Source organism: Triticum dicoccoides, chromosome 2B, assembly GCF_002162155.2.
Source record: "Triticum dicoccoides isolate Atlit2015 ecotype Zavitan chromosome 2B, WEW_v2.0, whole genome shotgun sequence".
Classification (NCBI taxonomy): domain Eukaryota; kingdom Viridiplantae; phylum Streptophyta; class Magnoliopsida; order Poales; family Poaceae; genus Triticum; species Triticum dicoccoides.
In genome coordinates this window covers 75,684,083-75,704,547 of record NC_041383.1, presented here as the reverse complement: position 1 = coordinate 75,704,547, position 20,465 = coordinate 75,684,083, and positions in this window count along the sequence as shown.

Here is a 20,465-nt window from a genome sequence, read left to right as displayed (position 1 = left end):
ATGAACAGTGAGCGGTGGGAGTGAATGAACAGGACCCGTGGCGTTGCCTCTTGATGAACAGGACCCCGTGGTGTGGAGGGTTGGATGAACAGTAGGCGGTGGAGGGGTGGATGAACAGTAGCCCGTGGAGGGGTGGTTGAACAGTAGCCTGTGGAGAGGGTTGGTTGAACTGTAGCCGGTGGAGTAGCGCGCGGTGGAGGCTGGATGAACAGGAGCCCGTGGATGAACAGTCGCAGGTGGAGGCTGGAGGAGGTCGACGGTGGATGAACAGTAGCCCGTAGTGGCTGGAGGAGGTCGACGGTGGAGATGAACAGTATCCCGTGTTGTCCAGTTTTGCGGTACGCCACACCCCTCCCGATGAACAGGACCCCCGTTTCAACCGTAGCGCTCCAACACAAGTCCATTTCGTCCATTTTGCGGTACGCCACACCCCTCCTGATTTACAGGACCCCCGTTTCGGCCGTAGGAGGTCCGTTTCCACCGTTTTACGCTACGCCAGACCCCTCCTGATGAACAGGATCCTGTTTCGAACGTGGTCGGTCGAACACAAGGCCGTTTCCTCCGTTCTGTGGTATGCCAGGCCTCGTTTCCATCGCCTGTTCCGTCCAAGCCCTCCCTATGAACACGACCACACATTTCGTTCCGACCCAGCCAGTTGGCTCCCCATGAACACACGACGACACTGTTTCTCCGTTCCGACCCAGCCAATGTACACGAGCCATGGCCGTACGTATATATGCGCGAGTAGGCGTTCAAGACCCCGCCCGTATGTACACATACGTGGCCGTATTTTCTTTCTTGCACCTTGGCCGCTGTACGTACGTGTACATGTTACGTGCGCGCCTCCACTATGACACATGCGCACCTCTACTACGACGCGTGCACGCCTCTACAACAACCAGTATTCACGTACACGTTCACGACCGGAATGACAATGCTACGTACACTTCGACCAGGTGGGTCCCGACTGTCACGCACTTCCTTGCGTGCGAAGATGTAGCTGGTGGGTCCCAGCAATGAGGGGGAAACATTTTTTCCGTGAAATACAGTGGCTCGTACGGTGGGTCCCAGCTGTCAGGTGGAGGAATCATTATTTTCCGCGTAATAAGGAGGCACTTCCTTACTGCGGCCATGGACCCAGCTGTCAGCCTCTCCACGTATAGTCCACATCCGATGGAAGTCGTTCCTTGACCACGTTGACCACGCCACGCAGAGAGCACCACGGCGGTGGACGACAGCGAGGCCTAGGAAGGGGACGACGGGGATCCGAGGAAGATGCGGCAGTGGAAGCCCGCGCGGAGAGGAGTACGAGGGTTCACTGGTTTGGCTGCGGTGTGAGGCTCCCGTCGTCACAGGGCCTGGCCAGCGGTGGGAATAGTAAGGGGCGGTGAGGCCTCCACGGCAGCACAGCCGCCACGGGAGGCAGGAGCATGCGGCACGACCAACGATGCTTTGGGCGGCTGGAGCAAGAAGACCAGAGATTGAAGAAGCACTACGGCCGTTGGATGGACATCGTACGATCACTGCAGCTAGAATCGTTTATATTGACTAAGTTGACAAAGCCCTTTGTTTTTTAGCAAAGACAAAGCCCTTGGTACGCGTCAACTTAGTAGGCCCACAGCTCGAATTTGGCAGAGAACATATAGCCCATTTGCGATTTGTAAGAATGTACATCCCATTTTTTAATTCTAATGGAATTTACTATAGCCCATTTACAGTTTGTTAAAAGTACAACCCAACTTCTAGCTAGGACAATGATTAATAATTTCAAACAACCGCTCAAAACAGAATTCAAAAAAAATTCCCACATTTTGATGGGATCCGAAATATTTTTATCCGAAATTTCTAGTCAGGTTAAATATAATTTCCAAATAAAGTTGTATTACATTAAAATCCAACAAAATATTGCACGCGCAACAAGTAATGAAATTAAAATTTTCAAATTCCAAAAATAATATATTTTTTAAACTAATTACGTGTTTGGTGCATAGTTACTGCCCAGTTATTATAATTACATTCCATTTATTATTTCTTAAAGTCCATTTTCTTGTTAAGCCTAATGCATACGTCCTAGGAAAGTTTGCAGCCCAGCGGGGCGGAGAATAACAAGTTAACCCGGATATTGTGCACAACTGTTGGCCCAGTTGCATTGCTCATGTTGAAAAAAAGGCATGTCTAGTACAGTACAACCTAACATGGTTACTCAGCCCACATTCAGCGACGCCGTAATGGCCCAAACAAGGCTTTTGTACAACTTTTTGAAGTCACTGAGCTCAATTAATAACTTAAGGAAAAAGTTAGATTACAGTGGAACCTAATTAAAAGCTATCACAAGGAAATAAATAATTTAACGGGTCCCACTTGTGCGTGTGCATGTGTGTGTGTGTGAGAGAGAGAGAGAGATAGAGAGATAGAGACCCATCAGTCAATGCTCGTAAATACATCTTTCAGCCATATGCATTGCTGATGCTCAGTAAAAACTTATATAGTTGATACAATCATATAGAACATCATAGCACACTGAACTTGCATACAAAAATTTCACGCAGGTGGCACAATCAGGATGGAAGCAGTGGATCGCTACGGGAAGGGCTATGTTGAAACCGACGAAGTCGTACATAACGGTTCATCGTCTTTATCAATGACGGGGAAATATCTTGAATGTTGTGTGCAAAGAAAACAGACAGACAACACAATAAGTTCTGCTAGCACATTAAGTTCACGTACATCCCTTTCTAAAAAAAGTTCAGGTACAAAATTAGAATAGGTCACAGTCAAATGTACTGGCATATCATTGCTTCACACCTATAGCTCGGGTTTAACTAGTATCTAACAAGATTCAGTTGTTACCTCAAATTAGAGCACATCCAGGCAGCCAACCCTACCTCTTCTCCCAAAGAAGCAGTGGCCTCTGCCGCGCGATGGAGTAGGCCCTGTGCCATCCATCATTCCAAGCAACACGGAGAAATTCTGACGTTGACTACTGTAATGGACGTCGTCGAAGGACCCTGGCACCAGTGGCAGCGGCAGGACTTCGATTGATGGATTGACCACTTCTTCAACATGCACGAACACTCGATACAGGTACATCCCTAACATGGTCCGCGGCGGCCTTGGTGTTGACGAATAGTACAACTCCGGTTCCTGCACCGGTATCTCAACACCAATCACCTTCGGTATGGTGGACGGCTTCTTCATCCATGCCATAACCGTCAGAGCCCAGCTGTCTAGAGGAACAAACATACTTACAAGCTCACCTCCAAGGTCATTGATAAGCTCGTTCATGGACTCGCTATTCCAAGCACGTCGAGGCATGCCGTGGAAGGTAAGCTTTGTTAAAGACTCAAGCTTAGAGGGCACTGAGCCCCATCCTGGGTGCCACCGATCAAAGCTCACCAGCGCACCATCGCAGAACAAACGTCGGGAAGATTCGAACACACAACTGCAGTCGAAAGTTGTCTGGAACCTGACGAAGAAATCAGCCGGTGGCGTACAGACTTTGACGAGAAAGTCACTTATTTGGATGCCGTGCGTAATGCCAAGAGCTTTGACAAGGTCTTCTAGTGAGACGGGAGGACGGCCGCCGTTGATGGTTACCATCAGCACTTTGCCGGCAAACTGGTCGTCAAGCGCCGCCATGCCACTATTGAGCGACAGCATGCAGCGATCGAAGGCAGGACAGACCTCAGGATCTCTGGCTCGGAGATCCGCGTTGACCGGCGACATGATAGTGCGCTTGAGTACAGGGAGTACAGGAGGGGGATTTGGGGGAACTGGAGTAGGAATCGAGATTCCAGAGGTAGGGGAGGGGCGAGAGACTGGGGATGAAAAGGTAGTATGAATTTCGAGCACGCGCCAATATGCTCTCGGCGCGCAAGCGCACGAAAACACCGGTGGCGCCCACATGTCGGCCTAAGAGTCCTTATTCTTTATTTTTTGGAGAGCCCGGCCTTTTATTCAGGATCTTTTGAGAGCCCGGCCTGAGAGTCATAATTGACCTGTTTGGCATTGCATTACTACTCGGCCCATATTCAACGACACCTCACTGGCCCAATCAAGTGTACATCATTGAAAAGACACTAAGCTCAAATTATATAACTTGAAAAAAGGAGATATACTCTAAACACTGGAGAATGGTGATGCCCTCATTTAGCCCACCAGTAGTTCGAGACAATAAACAGTTCGAAACAACGATATATACAACATTCAAACACTGACTAGTGACTACTACTGACATAAACAGCAAGACATGATAGTTCATTAGAAGTCTTGCTACACCACCAAAACGCACCCATCTGCAGCGCTCAGACTCTCATGATCTAGACGAGAATGACTTTCTAAACAGAAACAACTATTACATAGTAAGAGTGACATAGACGAGGATGACCAAATGGCAAGGAATATGTATAACAAAAGAAAGAACTACCCATCCAGAACCAGCAGCAAAGACAACAAAGTCATTCAAAGAGATGATCCAACTGTTGGAAATATGCCCTAGAGGCAATAATAAAAGCTTTATTATTATATTTCCTTGTTCATGATAATTGTCTTTATTCATGCTATAATTGTGTTATGCGGAAATCGTAATACATGTGTGAATAACAGACACCAACATGTCCCTAGTGAGCCTCTAGTTGACTAGCTCGTTGATCAACAGATAGTCATGATTTCCTGACTATGGACACTGGATGTCATTGATAACGAGATCACATCATTAGGAGAATGATGTGATGGACAAGACCCAATCCTAAACATAGCACAAGATCGTATAGTTCGTTTGCTAGAGTTTTCCAATGTCAAGTATCTTTTCCTTAGACCATGAGATCGTGTAACTCCCGGATACCGTAGGAGTGCTTTGGGTATGCCAAACGTCACAACGTAACTGGGTGACTATAAAGGTAGACTACGGGCATCTCCGAAAGTGTCTGTTGGGTGACATGGATCAAGACTGGGATTTGTCACTCCGTATGACGGAGAGGTATCACTGGGCCCACTCGGTAATGCATCATCATAATGAGCTCAGAGTGACCAAGTGTCTGGTCACGGGATCATGCATTACGGTACGAGTAAAGTGACTTGCCGGTAACGAGATTGAACGAGGTATTGGGATACCTACGATCGAATCTCGGGCAAGTAACATATCGATAGACAAAGGGAATAGCGTACGGGATTGATTGAATCCTCGACATAGTGGTTCATCCGATGAGATCATCGTGGAGCATGTGGGAGCCAACATGGGTATCCAGATCCCGCTGTTGGTTATTGACCGGAGAGTCGTCTCGGTCATGTCTGCTTGTCTCCCGAACCCGTAGGGTCTACACACTTAAGGTTCAGTTACGCTAGGGTTGTAGGGATATGTATATGCAGTAACCCGAATGTTGTTCGGAGTCCCGGATGAGATCCCGGACGTCACGAGGAGTTCCGGAATGGTCCGGAGGTAAAGATTTATATATAGGAAGTCCTGTTTCGGGCATCGGGACAAGTTTCGGGGTTATCGGTATTGTACCGGGACCACCGGAAGGGTCCCGGGGGTCCACCGGGTGGGTCCACCTGTCCCGGGGGGCCACATGGGCTGTAAGGGGGTGCGCCTTGGCCTAATGGGCCAAGGGCACCAGCCCCACATAGGCCCATGCGCCTAGGGTTAAGAGGGGGAAGAGTCCTAGGAGGGTAAGGCACCTCCTAGGTGCCTTGGGGGGGAGGGAAACCCCCCTTGGCCGCCGCACCCCCTAGGAGATTGGATCTCCTAGGGTCGGACACCCCCCTAGGCACCCCTATATATAGTGGGGGAGAGGAGGGACTTCATACCTGAACGCCCTGGCCTTTGGTTGCCTCCTTCTCCCTCCCCAACACCTCCTCCACCTCCATAGTGCTTAGCGAAGCTCTGCCGGAGTACTGCAGCTCCATCAACACCACGCCGTCGTGCTGCTGCTGGTGCCATCTCCCTCAACCTCTCCTCCCTCCCTTGCTGGATCAAGAAGGAGGAGACGTGGCTGTTCCGTACGTGTGTTGAACGCGGAGGTGCCGTCCGTTCGGCGCTAGTCATCGGTTATTTGGATCACGTCGTGTTCGACTACATCATCCCCGTTCTTTGAACGCTTCCGCTCGCAATCTACAAAGGTATGTAGATGCATCTAATCACTCGTTGCTAGATGAACTCCTAGATGATCTTGGTGAAACGAGTAGGAAAATTTTTGTTTTCTGCAACGTTCCCCAACAGTGGCATCATGAGCTAGGTCTATGCGTAGTTCTTCTTGCGCGAGTAGAACACAATTTGTTGTGGGCATAGATTTGTCAACTTTCTTGCCGTTACTAGTCCTTTCTTGCTTCAGCGGTATTGTGGGATGAAGCGGCCCGGACCAACCTTACACGTACGCTTACGTGAGACCGGTTCCACCGACTAACATGCACTAGTTGCATAAGGTGGCTGGCGGGTGTCTGTCTCTCCTACTTTAGTTGGAGCGGAATCGATGAACAGGGTCCTTATGAAGGGTAAATAGAAGTTGACAAATCACGTTGTGGCTTTAACGTAGGTAAGAAAACGTTCTTGCTAGAACCCTAATTCAGCCACGTAAAAAACTTGCAACAACAATTAGAGGACGTCTAACTTGTTTTTGCAGCAAGTGGTTTGTGATATGATATGGCCAAAGTTGTGATGAATGATGAATGATCTATATGTGATGTATGAGATGTTCATGCTATTGTAATAGGAATCACGACTTGCATGTCGATGAGTATGACAACCGGCAGGAGCCATAGGAGTTGTCTTTATTCTTTTATATGACCTGCGTGTCATCAAGAAACGCCATGTAATTACTTTACTTTATTGCTAAACGCATTAGCCATAGTAGTAGAAGTAATAGTTGGCGAGCAACTTCATGGAGACACGATGATGGAGATCATGATGATGGAGATCATGGTGTCAAGCCGGTGACAAGATGATCATGGAGCCCCAAGATGGAGATCAAAGGAGCTATGTGATATTGGCCATATCATGTCACGTTTATTATTTGATTGCATGTGATGTTTATCATGTTTTGCATCTTGTTTACTTAGAACGACGGTAGTAAATAAGATGATCCCTCATACTAATTTCAAGAAGTGTTCCCCCTAACTGTGCACCGTTGCGACAGTTCGCTGTTTCAAAACACCACGTGATGATCGGGTGTTTTATTCAGACGTTCACATACAACGGGTGTAAGACAGATTTACACATGCAAACACTTAGGTTGACTTGACGAGCCTAGCATGTACAGACATGGCCTCGGAACACAGAAGACCGAAAGGTCGAGCATGAGTCGTATAGAAGATACGATCAACATGAAGATGTTCACCGATGTTGACTAGTCCGTCTCACGTGATGATCGGACACGGTCTAGTTTAACTCGGATCATGTAATACTTAGATGACTAGAGGGATGTCTAATCTAAGTGGGAGTTCACTAATAAGTTGATTAGTTGAACTTAATTATCATGAACTTAGTCTAATATCTTTGCAATATGTCTTGTAGATCAAATGGCCAACGTAGTCCTCAACTTCAACGCGTTCCTAGAGAAAACTAAGCTGAAAGACGATGGCAGCAACTATACGGACTGGGTCCGGAACCTGAGGATCATCCTCATAGCTGCCAAGAAAGATTATGTCCTACAAGCACCGCTTGGTGACGCACCCGTTCTCCCTGCGGAACAAGACGTTATGAACGCTTGGCAGGCACGTTTCGATGACTACTCCCTCGTTCAGTGCGGCATGCTTTACAGCCTAGAGCCGGGGCTCCAAAAGTGTTTTGAGAGACATGGAGCATATGAGATGTTCGAAGAGCTGAAAATGGTTTTCCAAGCTCATGCCCGGGTCGAGAGATATGAAGTCTCCGACAAATTCTTCAGCTGTAAGATGGAGGAAAACAGTTCTGTCAGTGAACACATACTCACTATGTCTGGGTTGCATAACCGCTTGACTCAGCTGGGAGTTAATCTCCCGGATGATGCGGTCATTGACAGAATCCTCCAGTCGCTTCCACCAAGCTACAAGAGCTTTGTGATGAACTTCAATATGCAGGGGATGGAAAAGACCATTCCTGAAGTATTTGCTATGCTGAAATCAGCGGAGGTAGAAGTCAGGAAGGAACATCAAGTGTTGATGATCAATAAAACCACTAAGTTCAAGAAAGGCAAGGGTAAAAGGAGCTTCAAGAAGGACGGCAAGGAGGTTGCCGCGCCCGGCAAGCAAGCTTCCGGGAAGAAGCCAAAGAATGGACCCAAGCCCGAGACTGAGTGCTTTTATTGCAAGGGAAGCGGTCACTGGAAGCGGAACTGCCCTAAGTACTTAGCGGATAAGAAGGCCGGCAAAACAAAAGGTATATGTGATATACATGTGATTGATGTGTACCTTACTAGTGCCCGTAGTAGCTCCTGGGTATTTGATACCGGTGCAGTTGCTCACATTTGTAACTCAAAGCAGGGGCTGCGGAATAAACGGAAACTGGCAAAGGACGAGATGACGATGCGCGTCGGGAATGGTTCCAAGGTCAATGTGATCGCCGTCGGCACGCTACCTCTGCATCTCCCTTCGGGATTAGTTTTAAACCTTAATAATTGTTATTTAGTGCCAGCTTTGAGCATGAACATTGTATCGGGATCTCGTTTAATTCGAGATGGCTACTCTTTTAAATCTGAGAATAATGGTTGTTCCATTTTTATGAGAGATATGTTTTATGGTCATGCTCCTATGGTGAATGGTTTATTCTTTATGAATATCGAACGTGATGCTACACATATTCATAATGTGAGTACCAAAAGAAGTAAGGTTGATAATGATAGTCCCACATACTTGTGGCACTGCCGCCTTGGTCACATAGGTGTTAAACGCATGAAGAAGCTCCATGCTGATGGACTTTTAGAGTCTCTTGATTATGAATCATTTGACACGTGCGAACCATGCCTTATGGGTAAAATGACCAAGACTCCGTTCTCAGGAACAATGGAGCGAGCAACCGACTTATTAGAAATCATACATACTGATGTGTGCGGTCCAATGAGTGTTGAGGCTCGCGGTGGCTATCGTTATGTTCTCACCCTCACTGATGATTTAAGTAGGTATGGGTATATCTACTTAATGAAACACAAGTCTGAAACCTTTGAAAAGTTCAAGGAATTTCAGAGTGAGGTTGAAAATCAACGTGACAGGAAAATCAAGTTTCTGCGATCAGATCGTGGAGGAGAATACTTGAGTCACGAGTTTGGGGCACACTTAAGAAAATGTGGAATAGTTTCACAACTCACGCCGCCTGGAACACCTCAGCGTAATGGTGTGTCCGAACGTCGTAATCGCACTCTGTTAGATATGGTGCGATCTATGATGTCTCTTACCGATTTACCGCTTTCTTTTTGGGGCTATGCTTTAGAGACTGCTGCATTCACTTTAAATAGGGCTCCGTCGAAATCCGTTGAGACGACACCGTATGAATTGTGGTTTGGAAAGAAACCTAAGTTGTCGTTTCTAAAAGTTTGGGGATGCGATGCTTATGTCAAGAAACTTCAACCTGAAAAGCTCGAACCCAAATCGGAAAAATGTGTCTTCATAGGATACCCAAAAGAAACTATTGGGTACACCTTCTACCTCAGATCCGAAGGCAAGATCTTTGTTGCCAAGAATGGGTCCTTTCTGGAGAAAGAGTTTCTCTCGAAAGAAGTAAGTGGGAGGAAAGTAGAGCTTGATGAAGTATTGCCTCTTGAACCGGAAAATGGCGCAACTCAAGAAAATGTTCTTGAGGTGCCAGCACCGACTAGAGAAGAAGTTAATGATCAAGATACTTCTGATCAAGCTCCTACTGAAATTCGAAGGTCCACAAGGACACGTTCCGCACCAGAGTGGTACGGCAACCCTGTCTTAGAAATCATGCTGTTAGACAACAGTGAACCTTCGAACTATGAAGAAGCGATGGCGGGACCAGATTCCGACAAATGGCTAGAAGCCATGAAATCCGAGATAGATTCCATGTATGAAAACAAAGTATGGACTTTGACTGACTTGCCCGTTGAGCGGCGAGCCATAGAAAATAAATGGATCTTTAAGAAGAAGACAGACGCAGATGGTAATGTGACCATCTATAAAGCTCGGCTTGTTGCTAAGGGTTATCGACAAGTTCAAGGGGTTGACTACGATGAGACTTTCTCACCGGTAGCGAAGCTGAAGTCCGTCCGAATCATGTTAGCAATTGCCGCATTCTATGATTACGAAATATGGCAAATGGACGTCAAAACGGCATTCGTTAATGGTTTCCTTAAGGAAGAATTGTATATGATGCAGCCGGAAGGTTTTGTCGATCCTAAAAATGCTGACAAAGTGTGCAAGCTCCAACGCTCAATTTATGGGCTGGTGCAAGCATCTCGGAGTTGGAACATTCGCTTTGATGAGATGATCAAAGCGTTTGGGTTTACACGGACTTATGGAGAAGCCTGCGTTTACAAGAAAGTGAGTGGGAGCTCTGTAGCATTTCTCATATTATATGTAGATGACATACTTTTGATGGGAAATGATATAGAACTCTTGGACAGCATCAAGGCCTACTTGAATAAAAGTTTTTCAATGAAGGACCTTGGAGAAGTTGCTTATATATTAGGCATCAAAATCTATAGAGATAGATCGAGACGCCTCATAGGTCTTTCACAAAGCACATACCTTGATAAGATATTGAAGAAGTTCAATATGGATCAATCCAAGAAAGGGTTCTTGCCTGTGTTACAAGGTGTGAAATTGAGCTCAGCTCAATGTCCAACCACGACAGAAGATATAGAAGAGATGAGCGTCATCCCCTATGCCTCAGCCATAGGTTCTATTATGTATGCCATGCTGTGTACCAGACCTGATGTTAACCTTGCCGTCAGTTTGGTAGGAAGGTACCAAAGTAATCCCGGCAAGGAACACTGGACAGCGGTCAAGAATATCCTGAAGTACCTGAAAAGGACTAAGGAAATGTTTCTCGTTTATGGAGGTGACGAAGAGCTCGTCGTAAAGGGTTACGTCGACGCTAGCTTCGACACAGATCTGGATGACTCTAAGTCACAAACCGGATACGTGTATATTTTGAATGGTGGGGCAGTAAGCTGGTGCAGTTGCAAGCAAAGCGTCGTGGCGGGATCTACGTGTGAAGCGGAGTACATGGCAGCCTCGGAGGTAGCACATGAAGCAATATGGGTGAAGGAGTTCATCACCGACCTAGGAGTCATACCCAATGCGTCGGGGCCGATCAAGCTCTTCTGTGACAACACTGGAGCTATTGCACTTGCCAAGGAGCCCAGGTTTCACAAGAAGACAAGGCACATCAAGCGTCGCTTCAACTCCATTCGTGAAAATGTTCAAGATGGAGACATAGAGATTTGTAAAGTACATACGGACCTGAATGTAGCGGATCCGTTGACTAAACCTCTCCCTAGAGCAAAACATGATCAACACCAGAATTCCATGGGTGTTTGATTCATCACAATGTAACTAGATTATTGACTCTAGTGCAAGTGGGAGACTGTTGGAAATATGCCCTAGAAGCAATAATAAAAGCTTTATTATTATATTTCCTTGTTCATGATAATTGTCTTTATTCATGCTATAATTGTGTTATCCGGAAATCGTAATACATGTGTGAATAACAGACACCAACATGTCCCTAGTGAGCCTCTAGTTGACTAGCTCGTTGATCAACAGATAGTCATGATTTCCTGACTATGGACACTGGATGTCATTGATAACGAGATCACATCATTAGGAGAATGATGTGATGGACAAGACCCAATCCTAAACATAGCACAAGATCGTATAGTTCGTTTGCTAGAGTTTTCCAATGTCAAGTATCTTTTCCTTAGACCATGAGATCGTGTAACTCCCGGATACCGTAGGAGTGCTTTGGGTATGCCAAACGTCACAACGTAACTGGGTGACTATAAAGGTAGACTACGGGCATCTCCGAAAGTGTCTGTTGGGTGACATGGATCAAGACTGGGATTTGTCACTCCGTATGACGGAGAGGTATCACTGGGCCCACTCGGTAATGCATCATCATAATGAGCTCAGAGTGACCAAGTGTCTGGTCACGGGATCATGCATTACGGTACGAGTAAAGTGACTTGCCGGTAACGAGATTGAACAAGGTATTGGGATACCGACGATCGAATCTCGGGCAAGTAACATATCGATAGACAAAGGGAATAGCGTACGGGATTGATTAAATCCTCGACATCGTGGTTCATCCGATGAGATCATCGTGGAGCATGTGGGAGCCAACATGGGTATCCAGATCCCGCTGTTGGTTATTGACCGGAGAGTCGTCTCGGTCATGTCTGCTTGTCTCCCGAACCCGTAGGGTCTACACACTTAAGGTTCAGTTACGCTAGGGTTGTAGGGATATGTATATGCAGTAACCCGAATGTTGTTCGGAGTCCCGGATGAGATCCCGGACGTCACGAGGAGTTCCGGAATGGTCCGGAGGTAAAGATTTATATATAGGAAGTCCTGTTTCGGGCATCGGGACAAGTTTCGGGGTTATCGGTATTGTACCGGGACCACCGGAAGGGTCCCGGGGGTCCACCGGGTGGGTCCACCTGTCCCGGGGGGCCACATGGGCTGTAAGGGGGTGCGCCTTGGCCTAATGGGCCAAGGGCACCAGCCCCACATAGGCCCATGCGCCTAGGGTTAAGAGGGGGAAGAGTCCTAGGAGGGTAAGGCACCTCCTAGGTGCCTTGGGGGGGAGGGAAACCCCCCTTGGCCGCCGCACCCCCTAGGAGATTGGATCTCCTAGGGCCGGCCACCCCCCCTAGGCACCCCTATATATAGTGGGGGAGAAGAGGGACTTCATACCTGAACGCCCTGGCCTTTGGTTGCCTCCTTCTCCCTCCCCAACACCTCCTCCACCTCCATAGTGCTTAGCAAAGCTCTGCCGGAGTACTGCAGCTCCATCAACACCACGCCGTCGTGCTGCTGCTGGTGCCATCTCCCTCAACCTCTCCTCCCTCCCTTGCTGGATCAAGAAGGAGGAGACGTGGCTGTTCCGTACGTGTGTTGAACGCGGAGGTGCCGTCCGTTCGGCGCTAGTCATCGGTGATTTGGATCACGTCATGTTCGACTACATCATCCCCGTTCTTTGAACGCTTCCGCTCGCAATCTACAAAGGTATGTAGATGCATCTAATCACTCGTTGCTAGATGAACTCCTAGATGATCTTGGTGAAACGAGTAGGAAATTTTTTGTTTTCTGCAACGTTCCCCAACACCAACACCATCATAATTTGCAGCCCCGCTTCAGCGACCAGTGATCCGGAGACACCAGTACTCCACCCTTTCGATGCAACAACCCAATTACCTATCAACCTGAAGGCTTGAACCACATCACTACATGTCGTAATTGAGACATCCAAGGATCAAAGTTAATCCGGATGCCTTTGTCATTCTCACCTTCTTTTGGCTGCAGGCTGTATCGTTGACAATTAGGGGAGTTTGCTCCCGAACTCCTAGGGCTCGCCGTGTAGAGACAGTTTTCCATAGAAAACAGAGCCTCTCTGCCATCAAAATCCTTGCCGATGGTGATCTCCTGGTTAATCGGATAATTGAGTCCGAGAAACAGAGAGTGTGAACCAAGGCTGTTTACCCGCCTCCAACTAAAAAATCGTAAAGGCCCCAACAAGCTAGTATCCTGCTCATAGACATAACAGCCACTGTCCGGATACTCACGTATTACACGGTGCTTGTATATAGTGGGGTTTTTGCAATATAACTTTTCCGGCTCATGTGTCCGAATGATCATTAGTCTTTTGCCGTCGTCTGATCGAGCGAGGAACCAGTTGTGCTTCCCTGATTTTGGCAAAGGTGGTGTGATTACAAAGGGCAGTAATTGTAGGGACACTGCATCATATCAAAAAGGACAGGCATTGTTAATGTAAGATCCACATTGTTCAGAGTATGAGTAGGATAATGCAAGAAACATCATTGATATGTCCCTGTTGGAACCAGCAGGAAAATACAGGGAAATGTATACTGGGTTCGAAAATATAGAAGTGCCATGCATGGTTATACTCATGTTATCTCGCAATCGATTCTTCACAGGAAACTACCATGTCATGCATGTTATGTAATCATGTTCTGTCATCACAAACAAATTCTTCAAGGTAACTAACAGACCATGCATTGTTATATACTCGTGTTCTGTGGGCAAAAAAATGTGAGGATATTATTCTAGCCATTGATTGCTAAAGGGCGAACATAGGTATGTACACATGGTAAGCATTGCAGGATTTCACTACTTCCAAATATAGAGTTCTCCATATGGACATTTACATCCCTAATGTATGGTTAGATGAAACCAACAGTGTGGTGGATGTTTCTACATCATGAAAATGAGGAAACTAACATGGCCATTGATACACACTCATATTTAGTAGTAGTATATAGATTACTGTAAAATAAGGATAATATCCATATATTGCTAACCGTTTGATTATTCGGGGTACAAATTGGCTGTAATGACATGGTCACAATCGCATGAATTAACTCATTCCAAATATAGCTGATTTACGGCGTCTCTAATACATTGCCATAGTTCTACTCAAATTCTGCTCAAACAGGGATATGCCAATCATCACAAAAAGTTCAAATAGTATCATGGCGTCATCATTAACATGAGACGGAAACAACTTACATGCGCTGTCCCAGCAATACATGGTGCCATCTGCTTTGTCGATCGCGTAGATGATGCCATTGTGTTCAATAGCATCACAGAAGTGTGTATCAGCTTTGACGATGATCCACTGCGAGCTGGGTTCTCTCCAGCTAAAGAAGGCACCGACGTAAAGATAGGCGAGTCCACGGCCGAACAAGGCAATTAGCTTGAAGTCTGCGTAATTTGCATGTCGTGTGGGCACTTGGCAGATTACAATCTTCTGCAAAACAAGGTCCGTCCAACTGACGTGGTAATCTAGATGACTTGGACCGTGATGGTAATACTCTATTTAATCCAACGGAGGAACGATAATCTCATGGGAGGTCTGGAAGTTCACGAGCACCTGCTTTTTACCGTCTTCTCTAAAGGCAACTATCTAGTGGGAGTTGATGCCGACCCAGTACGTACCTGCCAAGAAGTTTCAGGTGATGGTGATCGGATCGATGTCGAGGGAAATGATGTACGGCGACCCACTACATACATGCAAAGAAGTGTTGGCTAATGGATATCGGATTGAGGATTTCACTGGGCACTCAACATATCCATGCACGAACAACAGAGGTCGAGGATTTCACTGGGGAGATTGCTCCAATCGCGGCTCATATGGCTGCTGCGCGGTTCGCTTTCGGCCATGGTGGTGTTTGGAAGGTGGGGGTTTTGGGGGGCTTGATTTACGGGGGAGAAGGCTGTCGGTGCTGGAGCGGCTAGCGAGGGAATAGTGGTACTGGGGGAGGCGAGTGAGGCAACGGTCCACTGGGGCACATTGAGATGGAGACAGGGACGGAGACGGAGAAGGAGATGAAGATGGAGTGGTGCTATGTGAGCGGAGAGGGAGACGAGGCAAGGCGCCAATGTGTTGTACAGCAACGGTGATAGACTGCGCAGTGCACAGGGTGAGGCTGACTTTGGTAACCCGAACACGCCGCCTAGACTAGTGTTAGGCGCAGGGTGTTGTCACTTCACTGTGAGGACCGGATGAATAGTATTTTGACCATCAAGTGTACCACAGTTGTACTACTACTACTACTAGTAGGAACATGAGTACTCCAGTATTGTATAGCGGAAATAGGTCTCCCGTGCTAGCATGCCTGTTCACTTCATCGTTCAGGTATCATCCATATTGCGAGCAGAACCAAATTCTCGTGCATGCCCAATCAACGCCCTGCCGTGATGCATGCAGTGGTCGTTCTGGTGCATCAAGGAGGGCATGTAGATCGTTCCACACTTGAGAAGAGGGAAAATGGAAAGGTAGAACGCGGCAGCAGAGGAAGATAATGCTGGCTAACGAGGCTGGGAGGGGATCGAGCAGGAAGTTAATGCTCCACGCCTAAAGGTTTTGGGAAAACCTGATTTTCATAAGGTGAATTATACTCACCTAAACGGAGGGAGTATTCCTTAACCAGAGAATGTTGTGTCTCCCACTCACGCGCTCAAAAAAGAAGAAGATACGCCACATTTTTTATCTGTTTGCATAGGTCCCACCTATCAGGAAGGATGGTCACGTACACGAATAGGTATGACTCATCAGTCTACCCGCATAGCCTTTTCGTTTAGTCTACCTAGCCATCTAATCAACTGCCTGCACGCCACTTCTCCCATTTACTTCTCCATCGGGAACCGATTCTCCTCGGCTTCTTCACCTCCCCTTCTTCTTCATTTGCTTCCAAACCCCACTGCGTTCACATTGTTTTAACCGCTTTAAATAATCATCTACTACTTTAGTTAGACTAGCCATCTAATCCTAATTCTCCAAACCATAGCCCTCCATTCAAGCGGTTCCAAATGGCGAAAGCGATCGAGATGCAGGTTTTTAGCATCCAACATGTCCTCGTCGAAGGATCGATGCGCATAGTTGCCACCGTCACCATCCACCCAAGGGTTGTTCGGCAGTGGATCAATAATGTATCCAACTCCCTCAAAAAGGTAGAGACGAGGGTCATCGATCTCGACGTAGAGTACACGAAGCGTGCCCCTAGGAAGATCTAGCACGCCGCCGTCCTTCAGCTATGCCTCGAAGATGATGTTTTGGTGTACCACATGATACACTCGCCCTCCATACCAGGTGACCTTCACGATTTCTTGTCTCGGTAGGACATATACTTATGTGGGGCAGCCATCGAAGGGGACAAACAGAAGCTGGAGCCGTACAACCTTGATTTGAAAAGCATCGCTGACCTACAAACCAGAATCAAAATTCCTATAGAAGATTGTGATAAATAGACACCATCCCTATTCGACATAGCAAAATTTGTGCTCGGTACAAATCTTCAGAAGGGTGACGAGACGGTGGCATTAAGGTCGTCTGGATGGGAGAATTATCCCTTGACGTACGAGCGGATAAAATATGTTGCCCTCGATGCCCGTGTGAGTTTCGAGATAGCTGCAAGGTCCAAAGAGCTTGTTGCGAAGCCGTCTCCCATGGAGAATGAGAACAACAACAAGAAGAAGAAGAATAAGAAGAAGAAGAAGAAGAAGATGCTGCACCAGGAGGAGGGCATTATGGATGGATGAACTATTTCCTCTCTTGTAAAAAAATATTCCCTCTAGGTGTATATTTATATAGATGGACTATTTCGATGGTGTGCATGTCTTTGGAACAGAGTAGTAGCATGGGTCCGCTTGACTATAAGGTACTATTTATCCGCATATATAGCTTTCTCTGCTACTTCTTCCAGTGATCGGTATGCAGTGCATGTGTCCATAGACATGACAGCTTGTCCATGGAAGTTCAACTACGGCGACCATCACGTTTCATCTCACGATTCCCACGACGCCTCTCCAACCCACGGCACCACGCCCCCAACGTGTGCCTCACCCCTCTCGGCCGCACCGCCCCTCTGCCTTTGTGTGCATGACATGTGGGCCACCTAAAATGCGGTGAACATCAAGTTTCTACCACAGCCACACGCGATTCCCATGACGCCGCTCGAACCCATGACACCACACGTCCCCCGACATGCGGCTCACCCCTCTTGGCCCCACTGCCCCTCTGCCTTCGGAAGCATTACATGTGGACCAGTCAACTATCGGGTCCACATGTTATTGACTCAAAGGGGCTGAAGCTTAGTCTCGACGACCCTGAGAGGGAAATGTAACTCCTGCGCCAGGGCTTGTGGTGCTCCCGCAGCACGAACTCGTGCCAAACTCGAGATTTGTTTCTTTAGTATACATGCACGCAATGATTTAATGGACATTGAAATCTCAATATATGATAGGGAGCTCTAAATTTGAATTTGAAACTTATAAAACAAAAATATTCAAAACAAATAAACTGGGAGAGAGGGAGTATATTGTAGGATGTGTCCCATACAAAATAAGTCCCCTGGTTTGTCACCGCGGAGATGCAGTTAGAAAGGAGCACAACGTCTTCCTACTCGTATGACAACAAATTGCCCGCAGACAGCATGGTCCACCTTTGACCGCCATGTGCAAGGTTCATGCTATCTTATTCAATCTCATCGTGGTTCCGTCGTACCAATTCATGTGGTGGCCCGTTGCATGGCTGATCCCAATGCTGGACAAAGGTTCTACGGGAATGGTGTCACCATTGTAAATGTTGTAAATTGATGTTGGTACCCTCCTGTACATATGCAAGCCAATCTCCACTCGCACCGAGCCTAACCTGTGAAACTGTGGGCAGGGGGAGAATTTAGAAATGGACACGAAAGTAGTCTTTAGAATGCATTTACTATGTGGTCAAACTCATCTTACCTGCTCACCGGAGGAAATCCGAGTGCCGCTCAATGTCGGCATCTCAAGGGGCGTCAACTTGCAACTACGGCCACGCCGCGCTGGAGAGACCCCCAAGGAAACATCCTCGTGTGTTCCACGGAACATCAAGATGCATTTGTATGAGTAGTTTATCTTGTGAGAGAAAATGATGAACGAGGGAAGGCCGCTAGAGATAGAGATGGACACTACTACTACCAATGTGTTGGCCCATGCGTTGCAATGGATCCAAAGTAGTAGAATAATACTTGTTCACGTGCTTGAAATATAAACACTCTAGTTTTGATATACATGTGTTAGCAGACATGACAGCTTGTCCATGGAAGTTGAACCACGGCGACCATCACGTTTCTTGTTTCTACCACTGCCACACCCACAAGCGATTCCCACGACGCCGCTCCAACCCACGGCACGATGTCCCTCGACATGGACATGGATCCTATGACGTGGCTAACACTGCCTTGCCCTGCCTTTCCTTCATTGACAGGTGGGACCCACGCTTATGGGTCCCACATGTCAGTGACATAATGGTAGGATTGTTCGCGTCAGGGGATCCTCATCCCCCTGACGTGCCCCTCATCTCTCTCGGCTCCACCACTCATCTGCCTTTGTGTGCATGACATGCGGGCAAGCTGAACTGCGGCGACCATCAACTTTCTACCACAGACACACCCGATTGGACGCGGTTTGCCTACTCCGCTGCTGTTCTTCAATCCGTACTACTGCATCATCGAATCCTCAGCTGGAGTACTTATGTACTACGGGTAGTACCCGCCGGTGTGGCCATCTACGCCTCGTAATGCCCCAACACCCAGCTGTGGCACCCTCGCGACGACCACGCCACCACTGGCCGGTTCATCTCGAACGAATGAGTCGCGAACCACACCACCACCATGAGAATGACAAGTGGGCCAGCTGCATTTAAGGTCCGCATGTCATTGACTCATAGGCCAGGCACTAAGCCACTGAAGTTTGGTCCTGTGGGCCTCGAGAGGGAAATGTAACTCCGGTGGCAGGCCTTGTGGTGCTCCCGCAGTACGAGTTCGTGCCAAAGCTGGAATTTGTTTGTTACTACTACCAACTAGTACTTGTAAGGTACACGTGCATTGCACGCATGAGATTCTGGTGGTTTGTGCATTATGCTTCTACATGTTGAGTTTTCTGGATTCTAACATGTGGCAAAATCTGGTGGAATGCAAGGTTAGGCAAGTATGATTAACTTAGGTGAGTGTTTGGTTCAAGCCACACCTTAGGCAAGCCACACTAAGGCCCTACATGACATACACACCAAAAATGTGGCAAGATTCCCTTAGGCTTGCCAACTTGTGGCTCTCATTTTGAAGAACTAATAACTTTGCCTAAGCTTAGTTGTGGCAAAGTTAGTCATGAATTAAGGGGTTGTTTGGTTCCTAGCCACACCTTGCCACACTTTGCCACACCTAACCTTAGGCAAGTTTGACCAAGTTAGGTAGGTGTTTGGTTCTAGCCACACCTAAGGAAAGGATTTTTTTATGAGCAGTAAGCCCCACATGTCATAGACATAAAAAGTGTGGCAAGATTCCCTTAGGCAAGCCAAAGTGTGGCTAAAAATTTGAGCAACGCAACTAAGGCAAGTGTGGCAAAAATCATGTGGCAATATATGGCAAAGATAGTCACAATCCAAACAACCCCTAAGTTCAACCATGGAGTCTTCTATATTATACATGTGGCGGAACCTAGTGGATGATATCCAACGGCCAGTAGTGCTCGGATTTGCCATCTTTGTACCATCGGATTGGCTTCATCCAACGACCAACTTTCAAAGTTTTTCACACACTATATAGGGGGTATAGACATAGATGTGTTGGTCCATTGCAATGGATCAAAAGTATATCTATTTAGTGGAGTGCACTCTAAACATATTATCTATTTATTTTTCTCTAACCTTTCATAGCCATGCAACCAAGCCACATAAGCTTCATGGGTGCCCCCCACATCATATTATTCATACTACGTTGATTGAAAAAAAGATAAATCACCCAAAACAAGATCTTCCCGTT